This window comes from Dendroctonus ponderosae, unplaced genomic scaffold (assembly GCF_020466585.1).
Source record: "Dendroctonus ponderosae isolate FM_Combo_2020 unplaced genomic scaffold, Dpon_F_20191213v2 Dpon_F_20191213_473, whole genome shotgun sequence".
In the NCBI taxonomy this organism is placed as follows: Eukaryota; Metazoa; Arthropoda; class Insecta; order Coleoptera; family Curculionidae; genus Dendroctonus; species Dendroctonus ponderosae.
In genome coordinates, this window is record NW_026018688.1 from 1 (window position 1) to 11,691 (window position 11,691).

Here is an 11,691-nt window from a genome sequence, read left to right on the forward strand (position 1 = left end):
AGTACAATATTTTCCGTTGACAGATGGTTACTGAAATTGCTGCAACTGGATAAATTGCTCGACAGTATCGCATCGGTTTTGTGTTGGTCCAAACCACTTTCTCGGTTTTTTGAGACGGTTCCAAAAACCGTTTAAATTGGCAATGTTTATGGAGCTGGATACATGGATCGACGGTGTCACATCGGTTCTGCGCTGGTGCAAACCACTTTTTAGAATTTATGAGTTCTAAAAACAACCGGTTGAATTGGCAAAGTATAACTGGCACTTACAGGCGTGTGCCTGAAAAACGGGTGTTAATTTAGCGATTACGTTAAATACCGACCATCCATACTTCTTTCCAACCTTAACCATTCCGCTCGCACACAAATTGTTTTTCCCCAGTAAGACAAATCTTGCCCTAGTAATCATTGGGAACAAGCATGGTTGTTTGTCCAGGTTTTTCATATTCCGATCATAAAGTTTTGGTATATTAGTTGGCCTGATAAGTTCAATATTGAGAAAAATGGGACATGTGTGGTTTTTCCCCACCCCCGTCGTTTTCCTTGGTTGTAATCATGTTAAGTGGCAAATCAATATAATAAACCTACAGTTCTGTCGCATATTAGTGTACTCGTAATTTGTAAAGCAAGGAGTAGCAGCTAAGTAGCAGTAGTAAGTCCAAAAGGTAACTAATTTAGAAATATTGATATGATAAATAACTTCAAAATATCGTCAAAATCATTTGATAATGGATCAATTTTCTAGTTTAAATTATTCTACATTTTTATGGCCGATAACTAACTAAAAATTCTAACCTGCGTACTGAAGGAAACACAAAATTAAATTAATTATATTACCTATAATTATTTGTTAAATAAATGTATGGGTTTCATTAAATGATTCAAATGAAAGTTTTGAAACTTACCCAAATGCAAAATGCCACATATTAGTTCTACCACTCCAGCAAAAAAGGTGAGCATAATGGCTGCTCTGGTGTTTCCAAATGTTACATTATGAACATACTGAAAAGTGAGCAATGATAGAAGAGCGGTGGGTGCAATATTGAGTTCAGGAATTGTGCCAAAAATCGCATAAATAAATCCACCACATAATGCTGAATATAGGCCAATCTAAAAAAATAATATGTAAAATAAACATTTGCCTGTATAGTTTTAAAGATGTAAAATAGTTTGCGCACAACGATAAAGTCAGTACAAGCAAAGATAGTTTATAGCTCAATCGCATTAAAAGTTACAAATAGGCTTATATTGTATATGTTACGGTCAGATTGATTATTTCTGGCATTATTTATAGTAAGCTCCCAGCTGACGAGAACATATAGGCTCGAAACCGGTTATGGGTGTGCTTGAGGTTGGACAACCCCGAAATTTGCACTGTGTTGCGGTAGACCGTAAATCTAAGACTCAATTCTTATGACTTCTGACCAAACATCTGATGCCTGAATTCTCGTTTCTGCTGGGGCTTCTTTTATAGTTAAAGTATGTTGATCCTAACAGAAACTATACTATGTCTTTTTTAATAAGAATAGTCTGCATAAGTGGCCATGGGTATAATTATAGTTATATAAAATCCTTGGTGCTTTGTGTTTTTAATGTCAATATGTATGCATATCTTGAGAAGTAATCTACCATGAGATGTAGGAATTTTTTTGTTGACCTTCAGCCGCTGTATCCTCCAATGGTGTCTATTGAAAATTATCTCAACCAGTTTTGTGGCTGATCCTAAGATCCCTATCCTGGTCCACAATTCTTCCAGATTTATTTTATGTTGCTTTGTAAGGTCTTTGCTGTATAAAGGGGCTTATTTTATTGCTGACTTGTTTTATACCTATATGGCAGTATTCTTCATGTATTCTTCTGATGAGTGATTTACTGTATGTTTCTGTTAGTAAGATTTTGTCTTGTTTCTGGACTTTGTATAATAAACGTCTTTGAATTTTACCAGTTTGCTTGCATCTTTCTAAATTTATTGGTTATTATGCTGGTCCCTTATGATCTCTTGAACCCTGATCGTATTTACTATTTGTAATTGATCTTCTTATGTACTTCACTGGGCGGTATTTGATCTCTATATCATAGTGTGAGAGGAAGAAGATTATTTTGCCTAATTCTTCATCCGCTCTCGATTTTCTGTCCATTTTCTCTAAAGCCTTATAATCAGAGACGACTGTGAATTTTTTACTCCTGAGTCATAATTGCTAAAATGTTACTGCTTCTTTTATATCTGGCCATTCTAAATAGATAATAGTTCTCTTCTTCTGTCGAAAGTCGTTTAGTTCTCTTGAAAAAGTGATACTGGCTCTAAATCTGAACTTTCTTTCTGCGGTTGTTAGAAAACTGCTCCTATGCTTTTTACGCTAGCATCTGTGTAGATGTGTGTGTGCAATGCTGGATGGAAATTTGCTAAGATTGGTTCAGCCATAATAAGTCGTTTATTTTTCATTACATCTCATACGTACAATGCGTAAAATGGAACTTATTCGTATGGTAGGTAGTGTGTTTTATACTACTTTCAGTAGTGGTCGTAGGTAATAATATATTACATAATTAGAGTTGTAAGGAGCACTTTACGTACGAATAGAAAAGTTGAGCAAGACGCCGCGAAGCGGCTATTGCGTAATTCCATGAGTACATGAATGCGTTACAACTCGAATTATGTACCATACTTTACATACGACCATAATTAATAATTTACTAAAACTAAAAGAAAAAATTGAATATTTGTAAATATTTCAGTTTTGACAACAATTAAAACGTTGACAGCAGTCCAGAATGACAAATTAAAACGTCATACGCTCATAGACAATATTCAATAGATTACATTCTCTCGACGAGTTTTAATGTTGCTTGTGGACAAAATATCGGACTTCTTGGTTTTAAACCATCAGACTGACTTTTCAGTAGGGTAAGTATTTTTTAATACAAGATACAAGGTTTATATTGACGAATGATGACAGAACTGAGCGTTTAGTTTACCGTGCGTTTAGTTTACAATGCGTAAAATGTAACTTACTTAGATGGTAGGAAGTGTATTTTATACTACTTTCAGTAGTGGTTGTCTGATGGTTTAAAAGCAAGAAGTCCGATATTTTGTCCGCAAACAACATTAAAACTTTACGTGAAAATGTACCTTATTGAATATTTGTGTATGAACGTATGACTTTTTATTGGGGACTCGGGCTGCTGTCGACTTTTTAATCGTTGTCTAAACTGATATATGTAAAAATACACAATTTTCTATTTCAGTTTTAGTAAGTTATTTCGGTCGTAGGTAAAGGATGGTACGTAATTCGAGTTGTAACGCAATTTTTAGTTTAGTACGCACTTTATGATTTTATTATCATTTTATGACGACATTTTCCGAAACATGAAACAATATACATCCACAACTATTACGGAATATATTTTTTTAGGTTTGCTCAGATTCTATTGGAATAAATTAATCGAACACTCTTATGATGCACCTTTGGAATTTGCGACAAGAAATGTGGCTCTTATTTTAGCAGTCCAAGTCAATATCACTTAAACCGTTCGTTTTCTGACAAGTGAGTAGGAGGAAATTCATTAATCTCATGGCCTCGGTGGTCACCGGACCTAATCCAATGGGACTAGCCTTAACATAATAACATTAACATTTGTATAAGTACAAATAATCAGCGAAGTAATATCGCGATTCAGTACTAAAAAGCGATTTCGGTTGAGAATTAGAAAATACAGAAGACTCAAGTTTGAATTAAATTAATTTAAAATATGCCGTAAGTGCAATATGTTTAGCATATTTTGAAGGATGATCTAGAATTGTCATTCCATATATAGACGGTATCAAAAGTTTATCTATGATGCAAAGTTTGAGCTGTTTTATTTAAATTAATTAAGGCTATTAAGTACTTAGAGAATGCAAAATGACTTAAAACTGCAAAGTTGTTTATTAAGATAAGATCGCTTCATTTAGGTTTGCCAATTTAAAAGGTCTCAAATTATATTTATTTTGATTAGAAATTTTTTTCTTGGATTGCAATTGCGCCAACATTATCACATTAACCTGAATGGAGAATTGAGCATCTTGCAAACCAAGTCATTTAAAACAATACCTTCTACATAATAGCATTTGGAATTCACAAAAAATTTGAACATAAAAGTTAGTGTTTTTTTTTATTTTCAACATTTTTTTACTGGTTGGTGATCCTTTTAGCCGCAGTGGAACTGTTGACGTTATTTGGTCCAATTTTCATGAGAATCGGCTAATGATCTGACGACATTTCCCGAAGTACTTCGGGCCTGGACAGTCTTCCTGCGTTTTGTACAGGAATATGTCCAGGATGTCATCTCTTGGGGCGCAGCTATTTCAAGCATTGAATCTCGCTTCCGCATGTAATTGTCTCCAATTACCAGGTTATAAGCTCTTTAGCAACTCAGGATGAAAACGTATTTGCTGTTCTCGATGAACTACAAGCAGAAAGTAACCACCCATTGATTACAGCTACGGAATCCTTTACCAAAATAAAAAACACTCCATGAAATGAAGACACCAAAAAGCAAAAATCCAATATGTGGATGAACAAGACAATTTACTATGCGGAAACCAATTCCCAGAAGAAATAACACCAAATAGTTCTGGAAACCTTCAAAAGGACGCTCTCACGAAAACCCTAGAACAACTTGCCGAGAATTGAAAACAGTATAAAGGTCAGCCAAATATAGAAAAAGTAGCAGAAAAGTTTATGCTAGAAAAATTCAGTGGGAAAACGCAACTGCAAAAATGTGAATAAAAGCTTTTGAAAAAGAATGTGGTAGATTCGACAACACGCAAAATGACCACTGTATTATTTATGTTCTCAATTAGGTAAACATGAATTTATTAATTAATTAGAGCGCCAGATTATTCTAGATATATCTTTATACTGCCATCTTGTTTCAACAACGCCCAATGCAACTGTATTGGTAATTGTCTACCTTCACATCCTTCTTTCTAAAAATCCAACCTCTGAGGTGGCTTGACAATTCAACCCGAAGACTTAACTTTTTCAGCCATTATAAAAGCTTCCTCAGAGCCTATGTCACTTACATTTTCATATAAAACGTTCATCAACATCACTTTCCTTATCTAATTTCAAATAATATTTAACGTTTATTTCCTCATCCCTTTCCTTTTGAAATAGCAATGAATAATTAGCTTGTCTGCTTATTTTACTTTCGTTGGGATTAATAAATCTTTCGTTTCTAATTATAGTATTGCCATTATTCATTTTCATTTCATACGACTTCTCTCTTAATCTATAAGAATATAAGCATTCCCGGTACCCAAATTCCTTTAGGCTTTTGTTGCACATACACACTTGTCTTGACTTTTTTTGACTTGTCCTAATTTTTTCGTGTGTTGATCAAAATACTTTTTATTAACTTGTCTTCTTTTAGCAAGAAACTTATTGTAACTATTAAAATTTTATGGATTAACATCGGGTATTTATGGTATTATTGATCTCAACTTTCTAGACATTAAGAATTCTGCTGGCCTACAATTATTATCAATCTTCATATTTCTATATAACAGTAATGACAAAAATGCATCTCTATTATTCTCTAAAGGTGTCTTTAAAATAATTTTTCAAGTTTGAACATTGCTATCGGCCATACCATTGGAACCAGCATTCATGGGAGAAGTTACTACATGACTAAATTTCCAATTTTGTCCCAATTTATATCAATTTTGTGATGTTCAAAAAATGTTATTTTTTAAGGTACCCGTAGGTTAGTTGGCAATCAGAGGGTGTAATCCTTGGTTGAACTAAATATATTCCAATGAACTTTCACTACGTTGCAATTAAATTGAGTGATTAGGTCCTTTTCGCAAGATTCCCGTATGTTTCTGTATATACGAGTATACAGAGTGATTTAAAATTGTTGTCATTCCTTTTAAGTGAAGAGTTGTTTGTTGTCCGATAATTCATAACTTTCAAAGGGATTTCACTTGGCGTAGCGGAAAAATAATTTTTGGATTCAGAAAAATGTACTGCTTTCGCCGGGATTTGAACCCGCGACCTCCATGCTTTTTAAGGGTATATAAGGGCCCACTTAGAGAGTACGAGAAAAATATGAAAAACATTTTTTCCGAAAATTCCAAGAAGATATTAACAGTTGAAGATGGAATTTCTACTTTGTTATTAGGCAATCTTTTGAAAATGTCCCATGTTTGATTAATAGCCTATTGAAATAGTTCAGCACTCGAAAAGAAAAATTACTATCTTTTTGTCAAATTACGAAAAATTTTCTTTTCTACAATTTTTTGATGAAAAGTCAAAGCGTCAATGATGTTTTTTGCCATTAACAGATTGTTACAGGTAGATAGCCTTTGTCAATAATAACAAGCATTTGTCAAACTGTGGCTTATTTTGAAGCTCCTTTCACAAAATGTAAGCCAACAGCGAATTTGCCAATATGCGATTGGTTATGGGAAAAGGCCACAGTAACATAGCAGAAACACATTATACGAGTGGCCCAACCTGCAACAACCCTTCCTAAGGCCTTTTGTCTGTTTTAAAACTTTGGATAGCCTCCTACAAACCCTGACTCTCGTCTATAATCCCTTGCACAATTATTTTATGGCGGAATATACCCCCCATGTATGTTATCGTTGTCTAGAACCTTGTAAAGTTTTTTTTGAGGGGAACCCTGTCATATGTTTTTTCTAGGTCGTTAGATGCGTTTCTTGGCTCAGTACTCCTCTTTTTTCTATAGTCTGCCTAATGGCAAATATGTTGTCGACACATGACCGTCCAGCCGTAAATCCGCTTAGTTCTTCATCTATTTCTGCCCCATTTAGTCGCTCTTTGATTAGATAATTCATATTTGTTATTGTTTGGAAAATATGTGCTATTTACTTTTCCTAATTCGTTTTGAAAAAGTAACAAAACTAAAAAGTTTGCACTGACACAGAAGTTAAAATAGGAAATTACAGCTATTACTCATGTAATGTCTTAACATAAAAAAGAAGTTCTATTCAAGGGGTAAAATTCACTTTTCGAACTCCTGAGGGATTTACGTAAAACTCCGTCGTCACTGTAAACACGGTTCCCCTCTTAACGACAGATTTTTGCTGAGCTTCGCTTAGTGATTCATACTTCATATAATTTAAATAGTTCAATAGAAGGGGCCCAATGAATTTTATGACATTCATGTGCGTCACGTATATTTCCTAGATGAACAATTCCTGATGCCGTCAGTAATACTTTTGAAGTCCACAAATTAAAATATCCGAATCCACAAAAACCCACTTGTGGATAGAAACAGATATACTTACATCAAATACAAGGTGAGTTTTTTTCATCACTAGTACAGGGAACTAGTACTTGGAAACCACAGCAGATACAACGAAGGTTAAATAGACGAATAATTGTAGTTTTGAATGCTCAACACAAAACCATTTGTTTTTCTGAAATTTGGCAGCTGGCAGGAGATATGTGAACAAAACTCATTTATGGCAGATGTGTTTAAATGACTCATAGTTTCGTCAATATCAATCTGACAGGAAAACATTAAATAGAAAACTTAGAACGCAGACAATTGCATGACAAATAAAATGGCATGGGAGACATTTTCAAAAATTAAGCCAAATGTCACATTTTATATATGGCAAAAACTTGATTTTTCTAAATGGTAACTATATTTGATTATGCCTTTATTTAAAAGGGCATTTTATTACGATTTCAGTTATATATCACATCGATATGTTTTTTCGACAAGTAAGTGATTGCGAATGATTTTTACTTTCTCAATTTAGTTGATCGAGGTTCGAAGACCGTCGTCAGCCGTCTTGCAAAACATTTAAAATACTATACGACAATTTGGGTACTTATGGAAGTTTCAAACAGCGAATAAATGCAGATAAATTAACAAGTAGAGCTGTAAACGTTAATGTCTAGACCGTTGTAACCCAGAATCCACAGATTTCAACCAGAGCGATTGCAGTGGAATCCAGGAGTTTCCAAAGCACCGTGATGAGATTTTAACAAAACACAAATTCCGTCCGGATAAAGTAACAGTATGAAAACTGTACATCTAGGGGATGATGAGCTGCGTGTGAATGTTTGTACATGGTTCCGAAACAAATGCCAACAAGGCATCCAATTCCTCCATAAACCATTACGGACCGATAAAACTCGATTTAAAAATTGTAGTATGTTTAGTCGACACAATGGACATATTTGGAACCAAACAAATCCTCACCACGGACACGACAAGTTAAATTAGGATTTAACGTTTGGTGCGGAATGGTGGGTTCAAAAATTATTGGTACATTTATTTCTGAAGGCTCCTTAAATGGATGTCGGTTTCGGAATGATCCAACATAACGGAGCCCATCCGCATAATTTTGGCCAAGTGCGGAATAATGTGGACAAAGTATTTCCAAGCGCTTGGATTGGAACAAAGGGTCCTATTTTACAGCCACCTCGATCTCCCGATCTTCCTGTTTTGGACTTTTTTTTTAGGAAAAAACACTGTTTATAATAGTAAAGATGGCAATTTAAATGAACTTAAAGGAACTGTTGTTAGAACATTTGAAAACATTGATAGTTGGTCAGTTAGAAAAGCAACTGATTCAGTTTTAAAGCGATGCAATGTTTGTATTGATAATAATAGAAAACTTTCTGAAGATATTTCGTAATAAAAATTATAGTTTCCAGGGTTGAATTTTAATTATTATTAGTATGTTTTGATTTTTATAATAAACACTTTATATGAGTTGCCGTCTTATTTAAATTAAATTTATTACCAATTTTAGGGTAGTTTTCAAAATAAATATTGAAGCATATTGTAATTATTTGTAACTATGAAAACAATGCTGTATGACATGCTATTTTCCATCATTAACTTCGATGAACTACGGCAAAAAAGTAAAAATCATTTGCGTCATTTCGCTTCATTTTAGAAAAAAGCTAACTATATGATAATATATATCATTAATATTGTAATAAAATACTGCAATCAGTAATGACATGATGAAATATAGATTCCATTAAAAAAAAACACAAGTTTATGTAGGATGTCAAAAAGAGAGTTAATTTGCAAAAACTTCTTATGTCGTTTTATTTGGAATTTCTGAAAACCTGTCTATGTAATGTTTTCCTGTAGATTAATACTAACTGAACTAGGAGTTATTTAACACCTGTCATGCATTAGTTGTTCAAATATCTCTTGACACCTGTTAAACTTTGATAAAAGAAAATTAGGTTCGAGCAGAGCATTCAAAACGGCAATTCTTTGTCATTTAACCTTCGTCGTTCAAAGTCAGTCATCGAAAAAAACTCACTTTGTATAACGATATGATAATTATGATGAGTATCACCCAAAAATTCTAACTTAAAGAAATTATGTACCTTTATAATTTTAATCATAAAAAAATGATCTGACCCATAATAAAAAATACAAATTTCAATAGCACAGTAAATTTCAGTAATGGAGTTCATAATATGCTTGTAGCATTTTTGGGAACTAAACAAGTTTGAATGGATTTAACAAAACTCAATAGGTTGAAATTATTACCTGCGGCTCCAAACCGGCTAATGAAGCGTAGGCAATTACTTGCGGAATTAGCGTCAGTCCAACTGTAATTCCAGCTAACAAATCACAGAGCGCGTTGTTTAAATTATAATCTTTCAAGTACTGAGATATTGGAAGTAATTTGCTTATAAAGTCCCAAGTGTTCAGCATTTTCTTATTTCCTAAAACACGAAGATAAATTTCTAACTGTGCTGAAGACAACAATATTTACAACAACACCAGTCCCAGGTCCAATAAATTACTTACCAAATTAATAATCGATCAGATAGAAAAGCTTTAGTGCTAAAATCACGGTACACATACTTTAGAACAGAATGAAATAAAATTATTGAAAAAACAATTACTATAATTGATTATTCAACACACTTTACAATTCAACCTTTACAAATTAGCTCTCAATCTCCATGGGTCGCCGTTCTACGATAATAGGCATCGCAAACAAATATTTCAACTAAATTTTGTTTAAACAACTTTGCGGATGTAATTTTCGCATTAACGAAACGTAAAAATATTCAAGGAAATTTGACATGACCTTGGAAAATAATTTGTTCTCGGATATACAGGGTGGTCCACCGAAAACAAAACGGTGCAAGTTTAATGGCCGTATTTATAGTTAGGGTTCCATTTGGCACTTGAGAGACACTTATCAAAGTCTGTCTTGATGGACAGTTGACACTTGAGGTAGATGCCATCTTGTGCGTCCTACTCGAGAGTCCGATGAAAGTAAAATGTGAGTTACCGATGTTATTCAAAAATGCATTGTAAACTAAATAAATATATAGTCTTAATCGATGGTGTGTATTATTTGCCCACAAGAAGATCTTTCAACAGGTTATGGGCCCAGAACGTTTACACTAGAGCTATAATTGTGGGCAACGGTAATCGCGTGTTTTTGCTTGACATATAAACGAAGGACTAGAAAGTTGCAGCCTCTAGCAGTCTATCCGTTTCTATTCTCGAGACAAATAATTTCAACAACTGGAAGTTCTGAATTACGACACTACTAACTAAAGAACAATGTCATGATGTAATTACGTGCGATCCACCGGGAGAAAATGCAACAGGCGAGAAAAAACGAAATTTTGCTTTAGAAGACATTTTCGTGAGGACCAGCTCGTTCACAAAGCTATCATTGCGGAGAAAACTACTAAGTTTGCGTTCAGGTATTAATGAAAGTCTTGAGGATCATTTCCTTAGATTTGACGCAATAATCCGGGATCTTAGAGACCTGGGGTCGATTATCGACAAAAGTGATCGTGCGTGCCACTTAGGACACCCGTAGAAGGGTTTTGACGCTAAAAATGGAACGCATTATTTCAAATACAGCCCCGTACACGAGCAGCTTGTTGAAGCCACTACTAGCGTCTGCGAGCGACGATTACGTACTCTTGATTGCGTTACAACTCGAATTATGTACCATACTTTACCCACGACCGCAATTACTTACTAAAACTGAAAGAAAAAATTGTATATTTTTAAATGTCAGCTTTGACAACGATTAAAAAGTTGACAGCAGCCCAGATTTACAAATTAAAACGTCATATGTTCATATACAAATATTCAGTAAGGTACATTTTCCCGTGAAATTTTAATGTTGTTTGCTGACAAAACATCGGACTTTTTGCTTTTAAACCATCAGACTTTCAGACCGCTCTTCAGTAGGGTAAGTATTTTTTAATATAAGATACAACGTTTATATTGTGATTAATGATGACAGAACTGTGCGTTGGATTTACTGTGCGTTTGGTTTGCAATGCGAAAAATGCAACTTACTTAGATGGTAGGTGTTTTATACTACTTTCAGTAGTGGCCGTAGATAAAAATAAATGCTACTTTTAGCTATGACTAAAATATACAATTTCCCAAAAGCAAGTCAATGAGTTTCGTTCGGAGCTGAGTTCGCAAAATCAGAGATAAGTTAATGAGCTTAGCTTTGTTAAATTCTGGGTAAGCCAGCTTGATATTTGGAGACATTTAAAAAAAATTCCAGTCAAACGAAACGACAGAAAGGTAATTCGCAATTGGGTTAAGAACTAGAAAGTCTTTAAAGAAACTGCCATTTGTTAAATATATTTTAGAAGTAGTCGAAAATTTTTTGTGGACTAGGTTTTGAGTTAGGTCACTTACGGGTATA

General features: G+C 34.1%; 2 long non-coding RNA genes across 3 annotated transcripts; one reads left to right on the forward strand and one right to left on the reverse strand.

The window, feature by feature from the left end:
- Nucleotides 1–320: 320 nt before the first annotated feature.
- Nucleotides 321–10,168, reverse strand: LOC125504407. Its single transcript, XR_007281469.1, has 3 exons — nucleotides 9,804–10,168; nucleotides 9,540–9,718; nucleotides 321–1,109 (listed from the first exon to the last, which is right to left on the reverse strand). It is a non-coding gene; the product is annotated as an uncharacterized LOC125504407 (long non-coding RNA).
- On the forward strand, nucleotides 2,788–5,157 carry LOC125504408. Of its 2 annotated transcripts, none has more exons than XR_007281470.1 (4): nucleotides 2,788–3,280; nucleotides 3,413–3,544; nucleotides 4,192–4,424; nucleotides 4,480–5,157. It is a non-coding gene; the product is annotated as an uncharacterized LOC125504408 (long non-coding RNA). The 2 variants fall into 2 exon arrangements; XR_007281471.1 differs by having other exon boundaries at nucleotides 2,788–2,904.
- Nucleotides 10,169–11,691: the final 1,523 nt, after the last annotated feature.